Source organism: Equus asinus, chromosome 9 (genome assembly GCF_041296235.1).
Source record: "Equus asinus isolate D_3611 breed Donkey chromosome 9, EquAss-T2T_v2, whole genome shotgun sequence".
NCBI classification, from domain to species: Eukaryota; Metazoa; Chordata; class Mammalia; order Perissodactyla; family Equidae; genus Equus; species Equus asinus.
The window spans coordinates 21,711,740-21,733,081 of record NC_091798.1 but is presented as its reverse complement, the minus strand read 5'-3'; the positions used below and the strand labels follow the sequence as shown (position 1 = coordinate 21,733,081).

The window sequence follows — 21,342 nt, the reverse complement described above, 5'->3', positions numbered from 1 at the left end:
CCCTCCTGGTGAGTGATCTGTATCCCCTTACACATAAAGGTCTACCATTGTGGGCGAACTGTGGGCAACTGCTCTCCTTTTAAAAAATAGGAGACCAAGGCACAGAGGTTTTTAGGAATCTTTTCAAATGAAGGGAGGGAGGGAGGAGGTGAGAAGCCTCTACGTTTTCAGAAAAGAGTCAGATTGGAAGGTTATAAACATGGAAAGATTATGGTGTCCTCCTATTAGTAAAATCATAAATTAATATAAAAAAAAGTTCAGATGTGGGGCTGGCCCCGTGGCCGAGTGGTTAAGTTCGCGTGCTCCGCTGCAGGCGGCCCAGTGTTTCGTTGGTTCGAATCCTGGGCGCGGACATGACACTTCTCATCAAACCACGCTGAGGCAGCGTCCCACATGCCACAACTAGAAGGACCCACAAAGAAGAATATACAGCTATATACCGGGGGGCTTTGGGGAGAAAAAGGAAAAAATAAAAAAAAATCTTTAAAAAAAAAAAAAAGTTCAGATGTTTCCCCACAGAAACCACCTCAGTGTTTTTGTTGAAGTATCTATTGCTTTTAAAACATTCCTTTTTTTGGTGTCCCTGCTTTTTCTGAGGCTCTAAGCCTGGGCTTAGCCTGTCTCTGGTGCTGCCCTGAGTGAGGAATGGAGCAGCACGAGGAACAGAGGGTCCCAGGCCCTGGGATTGGCCAGGTCAGTGCTTAAAGTGGAACTAAGCCTGAATTCACAGCTCTTGTCCCAGCCACCCACTCTACAGATGAAAAAACTGAGACCTAGAGAGATGCCGTGTGACTGTCAGAAACTGATTGATATCATCTTAACACAGGTCTCCCAACTGTCAGGCTGGTGGCATTTTTAAGTAAGTGAAACCCTAGGCAACCACCCATAAGTGAGTGTAGCCTAATGCTTCATTTTTATTTCACAAATGCAAACAGGCAGCATCAAGCAACTCGTGAAGCTGCTCTGGGTGGATGGCATGTTAAATGTCGGCCGCCCCTGCCCTGAAAGGATGCATCACCCAAGATGGAACTATGATTTACGACGTCCTTTAGGAGCTGTGCAGAGCAACAACAGTCAGTGGGTCTCAGGGGCCTAATGTGTGCTGACACTGCCTATCATTCAGACACGCCAATTGCCTGGAGGATGACTGTCAGCTGCCTCTTGGTTAATATTTCAAGGCTGGCCGTGGTATTATCTGTCTTGTGCCTGTTGATGCAGCTTCAAGAGCTCCCAGCCTCTGTGCTGATCGAGGTAAGATCTGAGCCGGCAACACTTCCTGTCAAGAGAACCTCATAAGTCGAAACTTTCCAGAGAACACGTGTGGCAGCTTTGGCAGCTGATGTGAGTCCTTGGGGACCAAGAGCCTCTTGGGAGCTCCTTGGCCTTTGCATGCATATGACCCTCCTATTTATTTTTTCTTTGCTCTGGCCCAAGTCTGGCAGGCAGTGTGGTGTGGTGTGGTGCTTAAGGGTAAGCTCAGGAATGAGGACTGTCTGGGTTCAAATCGTGCCTCCATCGCACACTGTGGTGTGACCTTGGGTGAGTGACTTACATCTCAGTGGGTCATCAGCCTGGAGCAGGCTCATGATTCTCCTGATGCTGTGTGCACTTCAGAAAATAAAGTTGAGAATTTTGGACTACAGCGATTTATTAGTGGCTTTCTAGAATTTCCCTTGCATTAAAAAGGCCACTGGCCTGAATGGAAACCTGAGTGGAAGCTTGGCAGGAACGAGCGTGGTGCTGGAACCGGGCTGCCTGCGGGAGGCTGGCTGCTGTGGGTTCTTCCTCTTCCCACCGTGTGACTTTGCGCAATCGCTGCACTGCCCTCTGCCCAAGTTCCCTCAACCCTAAAAGGGGTGACAGCCATGCTTGCTGAACTCACAGGTTCTTGTGAGGATTGCCTGAGATGTGTATGTAAAGTGACAAACAAATCTCATGAAATATGCCCTGGTATCTATAACTCCCCTGCTCCCTCCTCCAAAATAATATGCCTTTCCCCCTTTCCTTTTTCCTACACTTTAACATACTTTGTTAAAAATATGTACGTAATACAATATGCTCACACACATGGGCAATTCATGTTTATTCACTTCACAAATATTCATTAACCTTCTCCTGTGTGCCAGTTACTATGTTTGAGGCACTGGAGATACATCAGTGAACAAGACAGACACAAATTCCTGCCCTCAGGGAGCTTACATTCTAGTTTGGGAAGACAGACGACAGTAATACAATAAATAAATATACATATGTTAGAAGGTCGTAAATGCTATGGAAAAAATGGTGGAAAGTGGACAAGGGAGATAGGAAGTACTGGGTGTGTGTGCTATTTACAATGTGGGGTACCTCCTTGAGGAGGTGAGAGTTGACCACAACTTTGAAGGAGATGAAGGAGACAGCCATGGAGACAGTAGGGAGGAGACTTCTGAGAGCCAGCAAGGAGGCCTTCGTCACCCACTGGAGAGGCCAGGGGTGATGGTAGAAGATGAGGTCCCAGAGCTGAGAGGGGGGATGGAGGCAGATCTCACTGGGCCGTGCAGGCCCTTGGAAGCATTTTCATTTTTGCTCTGAATGAAACTGGTTTCCACTGTAGATTTTCAAGTCAAGGAGTGACATGGTCTGATGTAATTTTAAAATAATAATTTTTAGAAGTTATTCTTTTCAGCATTGGTCATTTGAGCAAAGACTGGAAACAACCTAGATGCCCTTTAGTAAGGAGTTGGTTATATAAATAGAGCTGTAGAAAAGAAGGCTCATTATTTATGCCTATGATATGTACTATGGACTGAAGGTTTGTGTCCCCCAAAATGTGCATGTTGAAGTCTAAGCCCCACTGTGATGGTATTTAGAGGTGGGGCCTTTGGGAGGTAATTAGGTTATAATGGTGGAGCCCTCGTGATGGGATTAGTGTCCTTATAAGAAGAGACAGAGAGCTTGCTTTTTCTCTCTCTGCTTTTCGTCACATGAGGATACAGCAAAACAGCGTCCATGACAAACCAGGAAGAGGGTCCTCATCAAGAACCCATCCAGGGGCCGGCCCCGTGGCCGAGTGGTTAAGTTCACGCGCTCTGCTTCGGCGGCCCAGGGTTTCGCTGGTTCGGATCCTGGGCATGGACATGGCACAGCTCATCAGGCCACGTTGAGGTGGTGTCCCACATGCCACAACTAGAAGGAGCCACAACTGAAAATACACAACTATGTGCTGGGGGGATTTGGGGATTAAAAAAATTCAGAAAAAAAAAAAAAAAAAGAAGATCGGCAACAGTTGTTAGCTCAGGTGCCAATCTTTAAAAAAAAAAAGGGAAAAAGAACCCATCCATCCTGGCACCCTGATCTTGGACTTCCAGCCTCTAGGCCCAAGAGAAATAAATGTGTGTTGTTGAAGCCCCCCAGTCTATGCTATTCTGTTACAGCAGCCCGAATAGACCGAGACAAGATGGTATCTAGGATATGTTGCCAAATGGAAACATGCAAGGTGCAGTGTTTGTGTCATGCTCACATGCAGAGGTCTCTAGCAGTACCTACCTCTGAAAAGATCATAGGAAACTGACAGCCCCTGGGAACCAAGGGCCTCTGGAGGATGAAGCAAGCAGGACACTCTTACCCTCTATGTTTCTGTCTATTTTGAATTTTGAGCCATGTGAACATATTACCAGATCAAAAAAGAATGATCAAAAATACAAAATATCCACGTTTGTACCAAGTCAGATGATATAATTTGTATATAAAGAAAAAGTTAATAATTGCCCCCTTCTGTCTTCCAGTCCCACCTCCTGAGAAAATCAATGATGTTTATCTTTTCACATCTTTCTCTATGTTTAAACATGAGTATACAAAAGATATAAACACATCTATATTTTCTTCTTAAAGCCAAGAAACCAACAGGAAATGAGATTATGTTATATTCATTAGTCTACAACTGCTTTCCCCCATGCTTAATGAAACACCGTGGCCACTCTCCAGACCAAGCCAATAAAACGAACATTTGTTAACATTATTGCTTTAGTAGCAAAAGCATCCATTATATGAATGTGCTACAGTTTACTTAACAACTCCTTACTTAGAGTGCGTTTAAGTTGTCTCCTGTGTGTGTGTGTGCGTGCGTGTGCGTGCGCGCTTGTGTATGCTGCCTCTGACAGTGCTGCGAGGACCATCTTCAACTGCTTTCAGAGACTCCATCTCAGCTCTGTGGGGAGTCCTATAGGATGGGGACAGGTGGTTAACCTTCTTCCCATTTGTGAAGCATTACAGTGGGTCATATGAAGAGGTGGGTTTCCTCCAGCTCTGCCACTAACCAACTCATTGTGTAACTTTGAGCGAGTCCTTCCCCTTGTCTGGGTCTCAGTCTTTCCACCTGTCAAAGGGAGAAGTGGACCGGGTGATGGTGAAGGGCCTTTCCACGTCTAGGATCTTGATGGGACTGCATGTTCCACAAAGAGAGGCACCATGTTTATTTCATTCACCGCTGTTTCCTGAGTATTAAGCACATCGTAGACCCTTGATGAGTATTTGTTGAAAAAACCAATGAATGGATTCTTTGTCTCGTTTAAGGTCACAAAGCTCAGTCACAGCAGAGTCGTGTGAACTCTTGTTTCTCTTTTCCTCTACATCATGCTGCCTCCTGCCTCTTCAGTATCTTTGCCCTTGACCTTTACATCTTGTAACCACATGATCTTTTGTTCTTCTTCTGATACTCATGTGACGTGTGTTTCACTGTCAATGTGTCTTTTACATATTAGGCCCGGGTTCTAATCTTAGTTCCATCATTTACTACCTGCGTGGCCCCGGGGCAAATTGTCTGACCCTGTTTCCTCCTCTATAAATAGGAATGGAAGTTCAATATTTACCATGCAGATGTGCTGTGAGGTAAATTATCTAAGAGAATATGTGTAAATTGCTTAGCGAAGTGCCTGGTGGACAGAGGGTGCTCAATAAATGGTCGAAGTGGTGGTTGGAGCAGGATGAAGCCGAAATGATGGGCATTTCAGTTTGACAAGGGAGTGTTGGTGTCTGTTAGATGAGAGACACTGGCCTAGGTGCTGGGGTGATTCAAATCTGTGTGATATCTTCAAGTAGCTCATCACAAAATTCTAGAAACATCAATTTCATCAAACATGGTTAAGTATATTGTTGCAAATCATATTTCTTGTTTTCCCGTCTTGGGTAGTTACCACATTAAAAGACACATATGTATACACACAACATAGAGCTTTATGCATTTGACTCAGTTTCTGGGTTATTCTTATTCCAAATGCCTGGACCATTTTTCAAGTCATGTTGTTGGTTTTGGAGGGTACCTTGGAAATTGGGGTGGATTGAGATAATTGAGGTAGGAAAGGGTGAAGGCAGCTGAAGGCTTATTTTCTTTCATTTTCTTCATAGAGAGAGAGTCTGAGACTTAACTCAATCAAATTCTATCGATGCAGAGAATGCAGAAAACATGGTCAGGTTCCCGAGAAAGAAACGTAAAGGATTATTTATCTCAGAAAAGTGAATCAGTTAGCACTTCTTATGTCCAAGTTACAGAAGCCCAAACCAAATTGGCTTAAATAACAGACAGTTTGTTGCTTCATATAACTGAATTGTTTAGCAGTATGCTAGCTTCAGGTGAGGCCTGATCAAGGGACTCCAGTGATATCATCAAGAGCTTTCTTTAGTGATGGCTTCATTTTCTGCTCTTGCATGGGGCTCTCTGGCAGCTCTAGATTCCTCCTTATGGTACCAAATGGCTGTGGCAGTGGCAGCCCCACATTCATATACTACATCATCTGCTGGGGAGAGAGAGAGGGCCTCTTTGGGACACTCTTAAACAAGCCTCAGAATTGTTTCTCCCTCATTGGCCTGAATTGGGTCATGTGCCCCTTCCTGAACCAATCATCATTGTTCAGAAGAGTGGTCTCAGTCCATCAGTGACCACCTTTGGAGGGGAGGGGAGGATCAATTCCACTCAAAATAACAGTGTTGAGAACAGGGGAGTGGTGATTTCATAAAGGAGATCCAGAACAGTGTTTGGAAGGGAGCTGGATGCTAGGCAGCCAGTACACAACAAATGTCTACCAGAATAATCAATTGTTTATTTATGGAATACCTACCATGTGTTGGCCATAGTTCTAAACATTTTACATGTACCAGCTCATTTAGAGCTAATGAAAACCCTGTGGAGCACTGCTATTTTTTCTTTCTCCAGGATGGAGGCAAAGGAGACAGAAAGAGATCACGTAAGTTGTCTACTTGGTAGGTGGAAGCAGAAGAATTCAGCCTAGGCAGGCTGGCTGGAGACCCTGCGCTTGAACATTGCTCTATGGTTTTAACCAAGACCCAGGCTGGGGCCTAAAGTCGTTCTGCTCCACAAAATCATTTCTCTAATACTATTTTCTGTAAACTGTATTTTGTTTGGGGATGTTTTTTTGAAGAAGATGATGTTCCTGGATAGCTCTGGATCAGTCCACTTCGTTGAAAGCTTTTGGGTAGTTTAAGGGTCCTTTCATGCTTTTAGGAGTTCATGGGAAAGACAAGTAATTTTTGCTTAAAATTACCCTTACATTGCACTTTTTGATCTGTAAATATTTACTCTCTGTTAATGCTTTGGGTATATGTCCCTAGTCTTTTATCTATGATCTTTTACTGGCAGCATGGCTCGCGTTGTTTTTCCTCAGCCAGAAGCTTTGAAGGAAGCAGAGCAGAAAGCTTCGTGGAAGGGAAACAGTTTGGTGGGAAGATGTTTATGAACCCCTGCTTTCTGACTTTCTTTTCTTTTCCCCTTCTCCTCTTCCCTCTCTTTCTTTCTTTCTCTCTCTCTCAAACTAACATTTCACCCTTTAAAAACAGTAAGACACTTGGATTTTTTTAAACATAGAAACAGTGATGACACAAATATAAGAAAGATTTCACATATCCCTTCTATAAATAATTGTGTGTGTTGCTTTCACTTTTTCTTATAGAAATTACATGATAATAAGCATTTTTTATAGTATTTTTCCCTTTTAAAAGATATCTGGAAGGGCCTTTTTAAATGTTATCAAGCATTCTTTAGCATCATCATTTTATTTTATTTTTTAAATTTTATTTATTTATTTTTTTGAGGAAGATTAGCCCTGAGCTAACATCTGCTGCCAATCCTCCTCTTTTTGCCAAGGAAGACTGGCCCTGAGCTAACATCCATGCCCATCTTCCTCTACTTTATATGTGGGATGCCTGCCACAGCATGGCTTGATAAGCGGTGCCATGTCTGCACCCGGGATCCGGACCAGCGAACCCTGGGCCGATGAGCCGGAATGTGTGAACTTAACCACTGCTCCACCGAGCCAGCCCCTAGCACCATCATTTTAAATAGAGTGGATATGCTTATTCTGTAGATGCACCTAATTTATTTAACCACTTTCCTATTTTGGAGAATTAGATTTGTTGCAGTATTTTTGATGTTAAAACAGCTTTACTCATGAGCACTGTTTGACTAAATCGTTACTCTGTGGCTTCCTTCATTTGCTGGGTCGGTACCAAATGTGTCCATATTCCAGCATTATCCACCTCTGGAGACAGGGATGCTCTATTTCTTTTAGGCCCACTTGTGTTGTTCCACCTCACAGATGCTTGATTCTCCACTTACATACATTCAGTTTCAGGGGCTGACTCTTGGAATGCAGGAACACAGTCGGCATCACTGTTGTCTCCCTGCCTGTTGCTACAGCAGCGTGGTGAGATCTCTTTACCAGGCACAAGGTTGGAGATAGCTCTTGGGATGTCCAGCTTGGGGAAAGGCTGCACAAGAAATACAAAGATATTTAATAGGTGATCTTTTGCTCGGTATTTTCAGGGCCTGCTATGGATCATGTATTATGTTTGGCACTTTACTGCTTTTTAAAAATGAATTTAACCTTTAACGCAACCCTGTTAGGGAGGAGTTATTCCCGATTGTATTAGAAGTTAATCAGAAGTTGTTGGTTTTTCTCAGCTGGAGTCTAATGTCTGGCTTTCTCCTACTCCTTGTTGTTTTCACAGGTGTGAAACTAGTTGGAGAGAGCAGTTGTGCACAAATGAAAAGTTAAGACCATTGGACAAGGCATGCATGCCAGATGGTCCTGTGACAGGATGAAGTGGGGGAAACTCGGGTTGTGACAGCCTGGGGGCCTGCTGCTGCTCAACATGCTTCCTGGGCAGCCCCTGAGCAGAAGGGCACTTGGTTACCTGGGATTTTTCTTTGGATAGAGGCAGTCCACTGGGTACTCCTAACTCTCACCTGAACCTGCAGAAACAAGGGTGAGTTACATCCTGATTCTGGGCTCCAGCTGAACTGTAAGCTGATTGAGGTACCTGCTCTAACCCTCACCCCAACAGAGGCTGTCTATTTGGGGATTTCCTGGGTTCAAGAACCCAAAGCATCTTAGCTACTGAGTGGGCTGGAAACACAGCCTGCATCATGACCCTTGGGGGTATTTTTCACAGCCATCTATGTCACAATTTCCTAGTACCGGATCAAAGAGTCTGAGGGCCAAAGAACTCAGGTGGAGACATCACCATAGTATTCTGGGACACGCTTGAGGGTTATCTTTCCAATCTGATATTTTCATACCCCTAAGCCCACACTGCGATACTTAAGGTGAACAACGGCAAGATTCTCAAGTTTCTTGTATGTGCATCGTGAAACATGGAGCAAAGCCATCTCTTCAACATGGAACCAGGTAACACATCAGAGACTCTGGATGCTGTGAGTGTAAGTTTTTCAAGGGCTCATGAGGGAAAAATGGCTCCAAAATTCAAAAAGAAAACTACAAAATCAAAGACAATAAATGATTAAATGCCTCCCCAATAGAACATCATAACGTTGGATAAATTTCTGAACTTTAACTCAACTCATTTATCAATGTTAGTTTCAGTTAACACAGCACTGTGCAAAACCAAGGACTGCCTGTGTGTAATATTTACTGCAGGCTATGGAACCATTTTGAAATGTCTAATACCATGGTAGAAGGTGGGGGGAAGCGAGGGAGTTATTTAAAAAGGAAGGGGTGGGCCTCCTTGGATTTAAAATAAAACAATGCAGGGCTCAAAAATTTTCATATTGGGGCCGGCCCAGTGGTGTAGTGGTTGAGTCTGCATGCTCCGCTTTGGCCGCCCGGGTTCACTGGTTCAGATCCTGTGCATGGACCTACACATCGCTCATCAAGCCATGCTGCTGTGGCATCCCACATACAAAGTAGAGGAAGATTGGCACAGATATTATCTCAGGGACAATCTTCCTCAAGTAAAAAGAGGAAGATTGGCAACAAATGTTTGCTCAGGGCCAATCTTTCTCACACACACACACACACACACACACACACAATTCATACTAATGTTGTTCCCATTGCTTCCCAAGTAACTGAGTAGCAAATAGCTCCAACCCAGTAATTCTATTAATTTTTGCGTTTGTGAGCACATGTAAAGAAGGTTGCATGACATTTAGTTAGACTGGGCTCCAAACCAGAAAAGGCATGTTCTTGTCACTCAGGAAGATTCATCCTCATTCAACAATTCCCCTCCTCCCAGCGTTGACTTACTAACTCTGTAACTCTGGGAAGTTGTTTAACTTCTCTGAGCTGCATTCATCTGTACATTTTCATCTCTAAGATGGAGATTGTGATACCCATCTTATGAGCATTAAATGAGATAATGTAGGTATAGTGTCTGGCACATTGCCTGGCATAGAAGTTCCATAAATGGCGTTTAAGTTCACCTCCATCCTACCCCCCCTACAAAAATACAACAAAATGATATAAATTTTGATTGTAAAAGGATGAGGCTAAATTCCTATATTGACCAGGAAAACTTGGCTCAAGATTTTAGAGTCTATTCTTACTGAAAGGCAATAGGCAGACAATGAGAGTGCATACCTCTGGGGGTCTATAGCTGTTTAAATCCTGGCTCCACACATCCACTTGTCTGCTCTGGAAAACTATACAAAATGAGCCCCAGGTGTTGGGGAAGGACCCTTCGGAAGGCAGAAGTCAAGTAAACTGACTGGAATGGGGTAAGGGATTTGTTAGCAGAAACCAGCCAGGCCTGGGTTTCTCCTGTTTATTCTTGAGTTGACCCCCAGTTGATATATCCACATGACTTCAGATGTCTTTAAACAAGATTGTCACTAGTTGATATGATACAGTTCTTATCCTTTTATAAAAGCTTCACAAATAGGTCATTTACTCCTTAATACAGCATGGGATGGGTTAAGAGTATTCTTCTGGACTCTCTTATCCTTCTTCCCGCCATCCACCCAGTGTTTCAGCAAACGCTGAAAAATACTTGAAGGTCAGCTCAGAGTGACTCAGAGGTCTGGGCCCCCACCCACACCCCCAAGGAGCTCGCTTTCCCATGACAGAGAATCTCACAGAGGCAAGCAGTCTTGATGTGGCCCCCTCAAGAAGCGGTGTAATGCAGCGTATGCGGTTCAGAGCTTTGAGGAGCGCAAACCTCACTTCAAACCCTGGCTCTGCTAATTTCTAGCTACGCGACTTTGGGCAAGTGTTTTAGTCTCTCGGAGCCTCAGTTTCCTCTTTTGTAAGCTGGGGATAATAATAGTATCTGCTTTCTAGGGTTGCTAGGAGGATTGAATAAGAACCTGTATGTATGTCCAGTGTCTGGCATATAATAAGTGCTCAATAATATTTGCTTTTTAAAAAGTTCTCTGTAATAGAAGTTCAAACAAACCTTTTGGGAGCCCAGGAAGGTGAGGAATGAACACCTTCTGGGGAGGCCGGGGAAGTGACCCCAGCCTGGAAGCAAAAATCCCTCAACAGGCTCTTTTCTGTGTAGGGGCAAATGTCCAGTATGGAGAGGCTGTGTTTATCTTGGCTGGGAATCTGAATTTGCAGCTGCACATTCAGAGGGCCTAGAAAGGCCTTCCTAGTTTGGGAAAAGGAGCAGCAAAGAGCACCCACAGAAGTGGTTATTATGTGACCTTGGGTAAGAGACCCTAACCTCAGAGAAGATAAAATTCCCTTATGGGTAAAATGGGGATCGTAATCCTGGCTAGCAGTCAGGCTTGCCGTGAGATTAGGCAAGATCCTGCATGTGAAACGTTTAGCAGAGAGCCCGGGGCATGGTAAGTGCCCATAAAAATCTGGCTATTATTGTTATCATTAGCTGAGTAAGAGCCAAGACTGCTTTGTATGTCCACATTTCGGAGAAGAGCATTGGGAAAGAAATTTCTGGGTCTCCTGCCTGCTAGGTCCCCGCTCACTTCAAGCAGCCAGTTCACACTTCAAAGCATCCGTTTGTTCAAATGTTGAGCAAATCCAGGCCTCGTGTATGTGCAGCAAGAAAAAGAGCTTTCTGCCTGGTCCTCACTGTAAAGGCCATTTCTTCTTTGCTTTTTTCTTTCTTTCCTTCTTTCTTTTTTTTTTTTTTTTTAAATAAATGCCTGCACACATGTTATTTATTTATTTTTGGTTAACGTTAAATTGAGGTTTTTGACCGAAACTCAGCCTGCACATACTTGAAAAGCCAACAGGCTCTTTGGGCAGCGGATAAAGCTCTCGGGATTTCCCCGCGAGGCTGCGGGAGAGTACAGACAGGAAGCCCGGGACCGAGCGCCTGACCAGAACTTCCTCGGGGGAGGCTGGAGCAGAGCACGAGCATCCTGCTCAGAACTCTCCAGAGCGCGCAGGCCAGAGCAGTCGTCTGCGCCCATGGCGCGCTGGGAGAGGGTCCCCTGCCCGGACGCTTTAGTCTGGACCCTGCAGACAGCAGGAGGGGGGCTGAGGCCTCCCCAGGGAGAGGCTGACACCGTCAGGCTGGAACCTTCCATTCCGGCCCAGCCTCTTCCCCCCTCGCTGCGCAAGGAGGGAATCGAGAAGGGACTTTCCAGAGAGCGTTAGCGTGCAGGGTGTGGAAATGGAATAAAAGCATATGCAAATAGGCCTTTGCGTGCCTTCCTCTACCCAAGTGAGCAAGAGCCTTTCTCCAGAAAGATGCTCTTGCTCCAAGACACTTGACAGCTCTCTTCCTTCCCTGGATGGCAGCGGCGGGGCCGAGTGGAGTGGTAAAACCCCGGGCGGGAAGCCATGCCAAGCGGTGGGCTGGATGGATGGGGGCAAGTAGGAAAATGAGGAGGGGGAGAAGGGCCGCCGAATTGGGAAAGATAAAGTAAAATGAAATTTTAGGAGTTCGCTGTGAGTATGAGCTGGGAAAAATAATCATTGCAAGTTGATCTATATGTACTTATCTTCTGTCTGAGAGGCAGTGGGCTTTTGTACATGGATTATTGCAGAGTAAATGGCACATTAAAGAAATAATCAAGATGTTTAAGGCATATTGAATGACAGAGTTAAAATAGGTGAGGCTTTTGTATGGTTTGTGAATATGAAAATGTCAGTGGCTTGGAGATGTTTCCAGTGCTTTGGTTAAGATGTGGTTCCATTTTTAAAAGGAAAATATTTGTAACCTTTTGTTTTTTTCAGGGTGGGGTTGGGAAGTGGTGTAGAACCTACATGTATGGTAAAATAATATGCTTTAAATCCTGGAGTTGTGGACCGTGAACTCTATTTAGCAAGTCATAAGCTTTCTTGCAGTGACAATAGGGTGAAGATACTGTGCAGTACCTGTGGTGTAATTTGGGGGTTAGGAAGTCGGGGATTGTAGCTGCTATATTTTAATGATTGTGTTCCTATTCTTGAGCTCGTTCAATCTTGTCTTTGGGTAAAGAGTTTTTTTTTTTTTGAAATTTTTTTTTTTTTACTGAATTTGTATATTGGGCAAATAGTGTAGCTTTTCTTTCCTGAAGGCTTAATTATTGTATTTTCTTGTCATTCGGGACCTCCACGTTCGTCATTGCATCTGCCTGCTCGGGGTTCCACTTGGTTTTGCCCCAAACCCTTCTGATTGCAGCACTCTGCTGACATTTGTCTCTTCCTTGTTAACTATGTTTTGAACAGAACGAATTTCTCTTCACTTGTTTGTTTTTAATAAAAATCACCTTGCTGACCTTATGCATAGCACTCCTCAGAACAGATAAGCGGTAGTACGAGAAGCTCTTTGTGGTGGAGCTCACAGAGGAAGAAGAAGCTGGAAACCTCGACTTTGGGGTTTGCCCAGATTGTTTGGAATTCCCTGGATTGTCAGTGTGTGGGGTAGGTGGTGTCTGAGTCTTCTCTTGGGGATTCCACCAGGCGCAGATGTGGGATGGGACGCGGCGCTGGCTGCAAGGCTGTCATGCTTCCTGGTCATCCTCTTATCTCTGAATTCCTATCATCCAGCTTTTTCCAAGGGCACTGTGGGAACTCACTGTAGTCTGTCTTCTCAGCGTGGGCCTTTGGGCTAAGTCTGTAGCAAATATTTGTTTTCTCTGGCTGTCAGCAATTTAGAGTCTTGGGTGTGGTCCCTAAAAGCCACCTTTAGGGCACTTTTTAAATTCGAATGGTGATTCCTCCTTCTGGTTGTACTATAATCTGGCAAAAGTTCCTTATTTTGGTCCTGGCCTCAGCCTTACTAATAATAATGATAACAACAGAAATTCTTTTTATTTTAATATTAATAAAGTATTTTTGTGACATAATTTGCAAAGCATTTTCATGGGTCATTTCATGTAATTCTTCTAGAAAATTTGTAAGGTTAGTAGAGACAGTAGAATTGGCATATAATGGGAGCTTATTAAATGTTTGTTGAATGAATGAATTATACCCATTTTACTGCTCAGGAAATTGAGACTCAGAGAGGTCAAGCGACCTACCGAAGGCCTCACTGCCCAAGATGGACTCAAACTTCTGACTTTTTCCACTGCAGGTTGGTTCTGATATAGTGTTTTACAGGGTATGTGTTGTCCTTTCTCCAGAAAGTGTCTTTGATTCTCTGAAAAAAGACACTGGGAAGATGCAAATGGATGGCCATCCTATCAGAGGGGTGGAGGAGAGCCTTGCCTACTCCTCTGTACAGATTTTTCTTAAGTTCCTTACTCTGCCAGAAATTTATATCCTTAAGAACATGACTATTTGGATACCTTCCTTATTGAAGATAAAAACGCAAGGTCATGCTGAAAAAAATGACTGTGTTGGATTTTTAATATTTCTTGGAGGTGTGGGCATCAAGCTGCATAGCTCTCAGGAGAAGCTGATACCAGAGTTTGCGTGTGGGGCTGAAAGATTTGCTCCAGCTTTGTCTCTGGAGGTACCAGGGAGAGTCATGCGGGGCCCCCATTTTGGCAGGGGCCCTGGTGTGCTGGGATCCCCAGTTGTCTGGCCAACGGGAGTTGTTACCAGCTGCTCCCACTGCTGGAGGAAATGTCACCCAGATCAGCTCAGATATCAAAGTAACAAGAAAAGATCCCCTTGTTCTACCAAACCAGAGAGGCAAAACGTTGGCTGTGAAGTTTCTCCCAGAAGAAAGCTGCAGTGACAATTCTGATTACTTCACTGAACTGACACTCTGTCCCTCTTCAGTACACGCTTTCATTGCCCCGGCGGTGGTCTCACACAGCCGGTCTTCTCCTTAATGGTTTTGGTGCCTTGTTTAGAAAGGCCTTTCTCAAGTGAGGATTATAACGATTTATTCTTACATTTGCTAATGAAACTTTTATCGTTTTAGTTGTTCTCATGTCATTTATTTGCAGTTAGCTCTTTCATCCATTGGAAGTGTATTTTTTTATATGGTGTGAAACAGATCTGATGTTAATTTTTTCCTCTAGTGATACCAGTTTTTCCCTCTGCTGTTTCTTTAAAATAAACTTTTAATTTTAGGATAGTTTTATTTATTTATTTATTTATTTATTTATTTATTTTTTAAAGATTGGCACCTGGGCTAACACCTGTTGCCAATCTTTTTTTTTTTTTTCTGCTTTTATCTCCCCCCCGTACATAGTTGTATATCTTAGTTGCAGGTCCTTCTAGTTGTGGGAGGTGGGACGCCGCCTCAATGTGGCCTGACGAGCGGTGCCATGTCCGCGCCCAGGATCTGAACCCTGGGCCACCGCAGCGGAGCGCGCGAACTTAACCACTTGGCCACGGAGCCAGCCCCAGGATAGTTTTAGATTTATAGAAAAGTCACATAGATAATGCAGAGAGTTCCTGTATACCCCTTTCGGCTGCTTTTTAATTTGAAAGGATATTTTTGTCTGGTCCTAAATTCCCACATATACACAGATGTCTTTCTAGAATCTCACTTTTATTCTGTTGATGTGTTTACTATTTCGGCCCTAATGCCACATGTTTAATATTATTTCTAGAGAGTTCATATCTTTTGATAGGGAGTCTGAGATCTCACAGAGCTTTTAAGAGGTCTCATCCAAACTTCAGGCAAGTAAAGCATTGTTAATCCTATTTATGGATGTTGCTGCTGCTGAGGTGATGGCCAGAAAGGAACACGGGTATCTGCCTAGTACGTAGGGAAGGGGCCATCACTGGTGACCTGCCCCTTACGCAGTCTGCCCTATTCTCTGAGCACAAGCCTTGGCCACGATGGCAAGGACGAGGCTCTGGGATAGAGTTCCACCTCCTCAGTACTATTGACATTTTGGGGCTGATAATTCTTTTTTTTTTAATTTTTCCTTTTTCTCCCAAAGCCCCCTGGTACATAGTTGTGTATTTTTAGTTGTGGGTCCTTCTAGTTGTGACATGTGGGATGCTGCCTCAGCATGGCTTGACGAACAGTGCCATGTCCACGCCCAGGACTCGAACTGGTGAAACCCTGGGCCACCGAAGCAGAGGTCGAGAACCTAACCACTCTGCCACGGGGCCGGCCCCTGGACTGATAGTTCTTTGCTGTGGGGCTGTCCTATGCATTGTAGGATGTTTAGCAGCATTCCTGGCCTCTCCCCACTAGATGCCATTAGCACCTCTGACTACTCATGATAATCAAAATTATCTGCAGACATTGCACATATCTCCTTGGGGTCACACCTCCTCTGCCCAGTTGAGAACCACGTCTCTGGAGTCAAACTGCCTGAGTGTTAACCCTGGCTGCACTGTTTTGTGACTCTGTGCCTCCATTTTCTCCTGTGTAAAATGCAAATAATGATGGTGCCTGTCTCCTAGGATGGTCCTGAAGAGCATCAGAATAGACCCTGGTAGGGCAGACCCTAGCTCAATGTTAGCTGTCACTGTTATCTAAAAGATCCTTTATATTTGATCTCACTCCTAGTAAACACACAGATTTTTCATTTTTCCACTACCTCCATATCGTCCCCACCATGGAGCAAGTGTATTTAAATCATAACAATATTCACCAAAAAATTATATGTCTATGTTAATGAAATGGAGCTCTATTTTCAGGGCCCCATAACTGCTAATTAATCAGTTCCCATGATAAACTCATCCAAGCTGCATGCGAATTTTATTTGCAGCTACAAAAGAGCAATTCCAGTTAGTTAACAGGCCTTTAAATGACAATCCAGCTCTGTGGAGCAGCAGAAAGGCCCAGAAATGATTTTCTAAGCAAGATGGTAATGACAGTGGGAAGATAGAAATCTGGGATAAGGAGAAGACTGAGGATTTACTTGATTCATTCACTTGATGGCTCTGGGAGTGCTGCGTTCATTACCGTTGAAACACCCCATCATCTTGCAATTCCAAGGAGGATGGGTGGATGGAAGGCTTGACTTCCAGCAATTCATGTTACTTAGTCACCCAGAATTTTTTTTCCTTTGTAGCAGCAGCTTTTGTAAAACCATGACGTTTGCTATTAAGGTTATCTGAGAGCCCCTATTTTTAGTGTGTAAGAAGATTGGTTGACACAGGGGGTGTGGGCATCTCTACTTTTGTCCAAGGGGCTCCCTTCCTCCAGTGAAACCAAGGCTTGGTTTGAGGAGGAGAGAGGAGTGCTCTGGCCTGAGCCAGAGGGGCTGCCGGCCAGGCGGGCTCGTTGGTTAGACGGCCTTGGTGAGGCTCGGTTAGTTCACTTAGCAGCGCAGGTGGGGAGCCTGAGTTGTGGAGCTGGAATGGTTGGGTTGCAATCCCAGTTCCTTAACTTGCTGGCTGTGTGGCCTTGGGCAAGTCACTTAGCCTTTTCTCATCTATAAAATGATGTTGATGATGGTACCTACCTCATAGCTTTGTTGTGAATTTTAAGTGAGAAAATTCATTTAGCTCGGTGCTTGACGTGTAATGAGTAGTTACTACATCTTAGCTGTTGTGATAATACTATAATATATGGGCATTGGGCTAGGAGAGGGGATCCATTCAGGTCAAATACGACATTTTGTGCCTCCATAGGGTTGGTACCCTGGAAGTTAGAGTGGTTCAATAGGTAAGCATTGATGGCTGTGGAAGTGGGGGGAGTCAGAGAAGTCCCCAGAGACTGGTACCTTAGTAACCACAGGGCCTGGATCCTATACACAGGCAGAACCTGTACACAGAGGAAGGGACAAGGCCTTGGAAACAGGTGTGGAACTTAGGATTTTTTCCCTCCAAATAGGAAACAATCACCAAGTTTGAAGTGGATAGGCTGGAAGACCAGAGAGAAAAGTATAGCCCACTTCTGTTGAGTGAATCCAGCCTTCAGACGGTTTCTGCCGACATTAAACATATTTTATATTAGGCTTTGTCTGCTTCCCAGCCAACCTGGCCCCCGAGCCTAGTGGTGCCAGCACCCGCTGCATGCGCTGCAATCACTTGTGAGTTGTGTTTCGTTAAATCTCTTTTCTCGTACCAAGAACTCGCTTCATGGTTATAAGGGGATTTTGTTTTACACAAAGGGCTGGCGAGGTTCAACACCAGGATAACGCTGCAGTTTCTTGGTGCCAAGATTTATCAACCCTGTTTCTTTAATATTGCCATCCCTGCTCCAGCTTTCCTCTTAAGGCTGTGTGCACAGATCCAAATGAGATAGTTATGCAGACGATTTAGAAACTTTTTAAAAGTAAAGTGCTATGTAAGGGACTATTTTTTTTATAGTGAGCGCATAAAGTAATTTGAATGCATCTCCTCTACACCTTCTGGGAGTGAACTGGAAGACCAGGAATTATTTAGTTCGAAAGGACTTTAGATTTGCAGAATTACACTGGATTAGCAGCTCTCCTGAAAGCCTCACATACTGGAAACTCAATCCTTTGTTCTGACTCTAGATAGCAAGAGCAAAGTGCCACAGTAATTTTTTTTGGCAAAATCGTATTTATAACAACTTTTGGGTTAGTTTTTGTTTTTTCCCTCACATGGTGGGAAAAATACATACAACAGAGGGGGATGAATTCTTGAAAATAGAAACAAATAGCTTCTCTAATGTAAACCACCAAGACCAAATCTGGTGTGGGATTTCTTTTCATAGGACAAATTATACTTTTACCCAACAGAGTTACACAATAGAATTCTGCCTTAAAAAAGAATTCAGCTTTTTATTGATTTAATACAACTTCCATTTTCCTGGGCTCTGCACTGAGGAAATGCTAATAATGGATAGAACAGCCCTGTTGATAAATGTGAATGCTCAGTGGTTAAAAGGCTTTCGTATTGTTCTTTTGTTTCCATGTTTTCTGACTGCAAATCTCATGAAGTTGACAAAATGGCTCATAGTGCACAGTTCGTCTTGGTAAATAGGAGGCAGTGACTTTTCTGAGTTGTTCTGTCTGGCTCTCCGTTTTGGCTGAGAAATGGTTCTGGCTGTGCAGTTTAGGTCCATTTTGACCTGGCTCCTTCAGAAGCACGGGAAGGAATTATTGCCTCACTGGAGATGCAGACTCTGAGGAACTGGAGGTTGGAGGGTCTGGATGACCTGGTACAGGTGGGGATTGGGGGCAGGGAGTGGACCACGATGGCTGCTGAAATGACCCACCATTCAGATCCTCGTGGCCTCTGATGTCCCCTGTCCAGGCAATGCAGCGACTCTTCAGAGAGCTTGTGAGGAGGTTATCTGAAAGTTACGCTGGTCTTCAGAACCAGAACACGTCAGTCGAGCGGAGGGTGGGAGAGTGATTAGAGACAAGAGAGGATCTTTCGGAGGGCAGAGGGAAGAAGTTTTTAATTATAAGAAAAGCTTAGAATTTATCGCAAAATAATTACTCAAGAAATATTTTCTAATCGTCTAGCACGTACAGTGCACTCCTGCTACGGGGAATGAGGTTGAGAATGTCCGTCTTGTCAGACTTGCACTGATGGATTAAAGACCCCGCAGGATCAAGTGTTAAATTGCGTGATCAGATGATGGGTACTTGGGACATCTCTTGCCCTCCTCCCAACTGTTCACCACACCCAGCCAGAATATTTAAAAAATGCAATCGGAATCACATGGCTTTCCTGCTTCCTCTGATTTCTGTTAGGGTCAACTCCAGATTCCTAAGTAAGGCTGATGGAAGCTGGCCCTGGGCTGCCTGGGCCTCCCTTACTTCTGTGCCATCCCTGGTCTCATTATTGGCCCCAGCAGAGGGGTCTGTCAGTCTGCCCTTGTGTGCCCAGTCACATCCCATCTCGGAGTGTTTGCACATTCTGTTCCCTCTGCCTGTATTGGCTTTTACCTGCCCCTCACCACACCGCAGCGTATTTCTCCTTCAGGATTTCTCCTTCACTGTCACTTCTTCTTCACCATCAGGTGCTTCATAGGATCATGTGCTTTTCCACTGATAGCACTTCTCACAGTTGAGCTCATTTGTTTTGTGTGACTGTCGATGAGATCTCTGTCTCTCCTGTTATCTCCATGAGGATGAGGGCAAGGGTCATGTTGGCCTTGTTCCCTGCTGTATCTGTCCCAGGGCCTGACACATAGCAGGTGCCCTGTAAATGAATGATGAATGAATGAATGAATGAATAAATGGATGCATGTTGAAGGAGAGATTCCACTGGGCCCATGCAGTTGTCCTTTCAAAGCACTTTTATCTCCTCCTCCTGGGGCACTTGGTATGTTGTTCTAAATGTGCTGTTTGTCCATCCTCACATGCCCATAAGCTTGAGAGGGCAGGGATTGGACCATAGTCCTCTTTTCATCTCTAGTCTGGCTCACGTAGAAACTCAGTGAAGGTTTTGCGGATGAACAAGGAGTTGTGCACGAATGGGGTGGGAGTGGGGGGGGTGCTTATCTGAGTTTTAAAGCGTGACTGGGGATGAGGGTGAAGGAAACGTGGATTTAAACATCCAAAATAGCAGTAAGAGTTGGGATGCAAAAGAAGATTACGGTTAAAAAAAAAAGCTGAAAACCTGAATTAGAAAAATACCGGATAGTCATCAGACACAGCTTGACAGGATGTGCTCATGCTACAGATGGGAGGGTTAGGGTGGGGAGGGTTCTTGGAATTTCCCCAGCTGAACTTAATACCTTGAGTGATGTCTGTCTCTCTGCTTGCTGCTCACCTCAGGAGATCTAATCGTTCAACAGATATTTATCGAGCTCCTAATTCATGCATTCCCAATGGGGGAAATATCACCCCAAGGGCACAAAAATTGGCTCTTGTGGGGTAAAAAAATCTTACTTATTTTATGTATAAAGCACAGATATACATATATTACATAAACAGATATACAGTACATCTAAGGTATTAAATTTCATAGTGGGTGCGATTAGGAAAATATGCCTAAAAAGGCTCTTTCAGGTGATGATAATGAAAAAATGTTGAGAACTGACCTGCTCTGTGCCACACATTATTGGGGTCAAACTGCCCTCCCCCGTGGGGCTTTCATTCTCGTGAGGCAGAGAGGCAATAAACAAATAAGTAACCATCATTCTCAGAGAAGGAGAAATTCTGTCAAGAAGAAAAGTGAGGCAAGGGGAGAGAGTGCCTGGGGGTGAGCATGGGCGACCGCGTTATTTTAGGTGGAGGTCAGGTGACTCTGAGGAGTGACTCTTGAGAAGGGTCTGGAAGAACTGAGGGGCAAACAGTGCCAATATTTGGAGGAAGAGCATTCCAGGAAGATGCAATGGCGTGGTGGAATTGGAACAGCAAGGAGGCCACTTGGGCAGGAGTGGATGAGTGAGGGAAGGATGGGAGGAAATGAGCCTGGAGACGGGACCTGGGCCAGATCACGTGGGCCTGGTAGGCCATGCTAAGGGGTTTGGAGTTTGCTCTGAGTGTGGTGGAAGCTGTTGGAGAGCTTGTTGAGGGAAGTGACGGGATCTGATTAACCTTTTGGCCAGAGCGCTCGGGCTGCTGTTTGGAGGGGGGACTGTAGAGGCAGGAGTGGAATCAAGGCACCAGCGAGGCGGAGGCTGCTGCCGGGGTCTGGGTGGGAAGTGATGGTGGCTTGGGGGAAGGTGAGAGCTTAGGTTCCCGTGGACTGTCAAGGTAGAGCTTGTGGGACTTGCAGGAGGATTGAATGGAGGGTGTGAAAGAACGAGGAGTCTGATCTACCAAGGTTTCAGTTAGCCTGGGCCACTGGGTTCCATTTATGGAGACGACGTTCAGCATGGGAGGAGCATGTCTTCCCAGGAACCAGTGCTAGAGTGAGGTCTTCCTTCCAC

General features: G+C 44.7%; 1 long non-coding RNA gene across 1 annotated transcript in view; it reads left to right on the top strand.

The window, feature by feature from the left end:
* Positions 1–677: 677 nt before the first annotated feature.
* Positions 678–21,342, top strand: part of LOC106832150 (uncharacterized) — a 149,871-nt gene continuing 129,206 nt past the window's right edge. Inside the window, exons 1-2 of the long non-coding RNA XR_011505737.1 lie at positions 678–1,251; positions 7,999–12,016. This is a non-coding gene — a long non-coding RNA (uncharacterized lncRNA). The remainder of the gene's footprint in view (positions 1,252–7,998; positions 12,017–21,342) is intronic.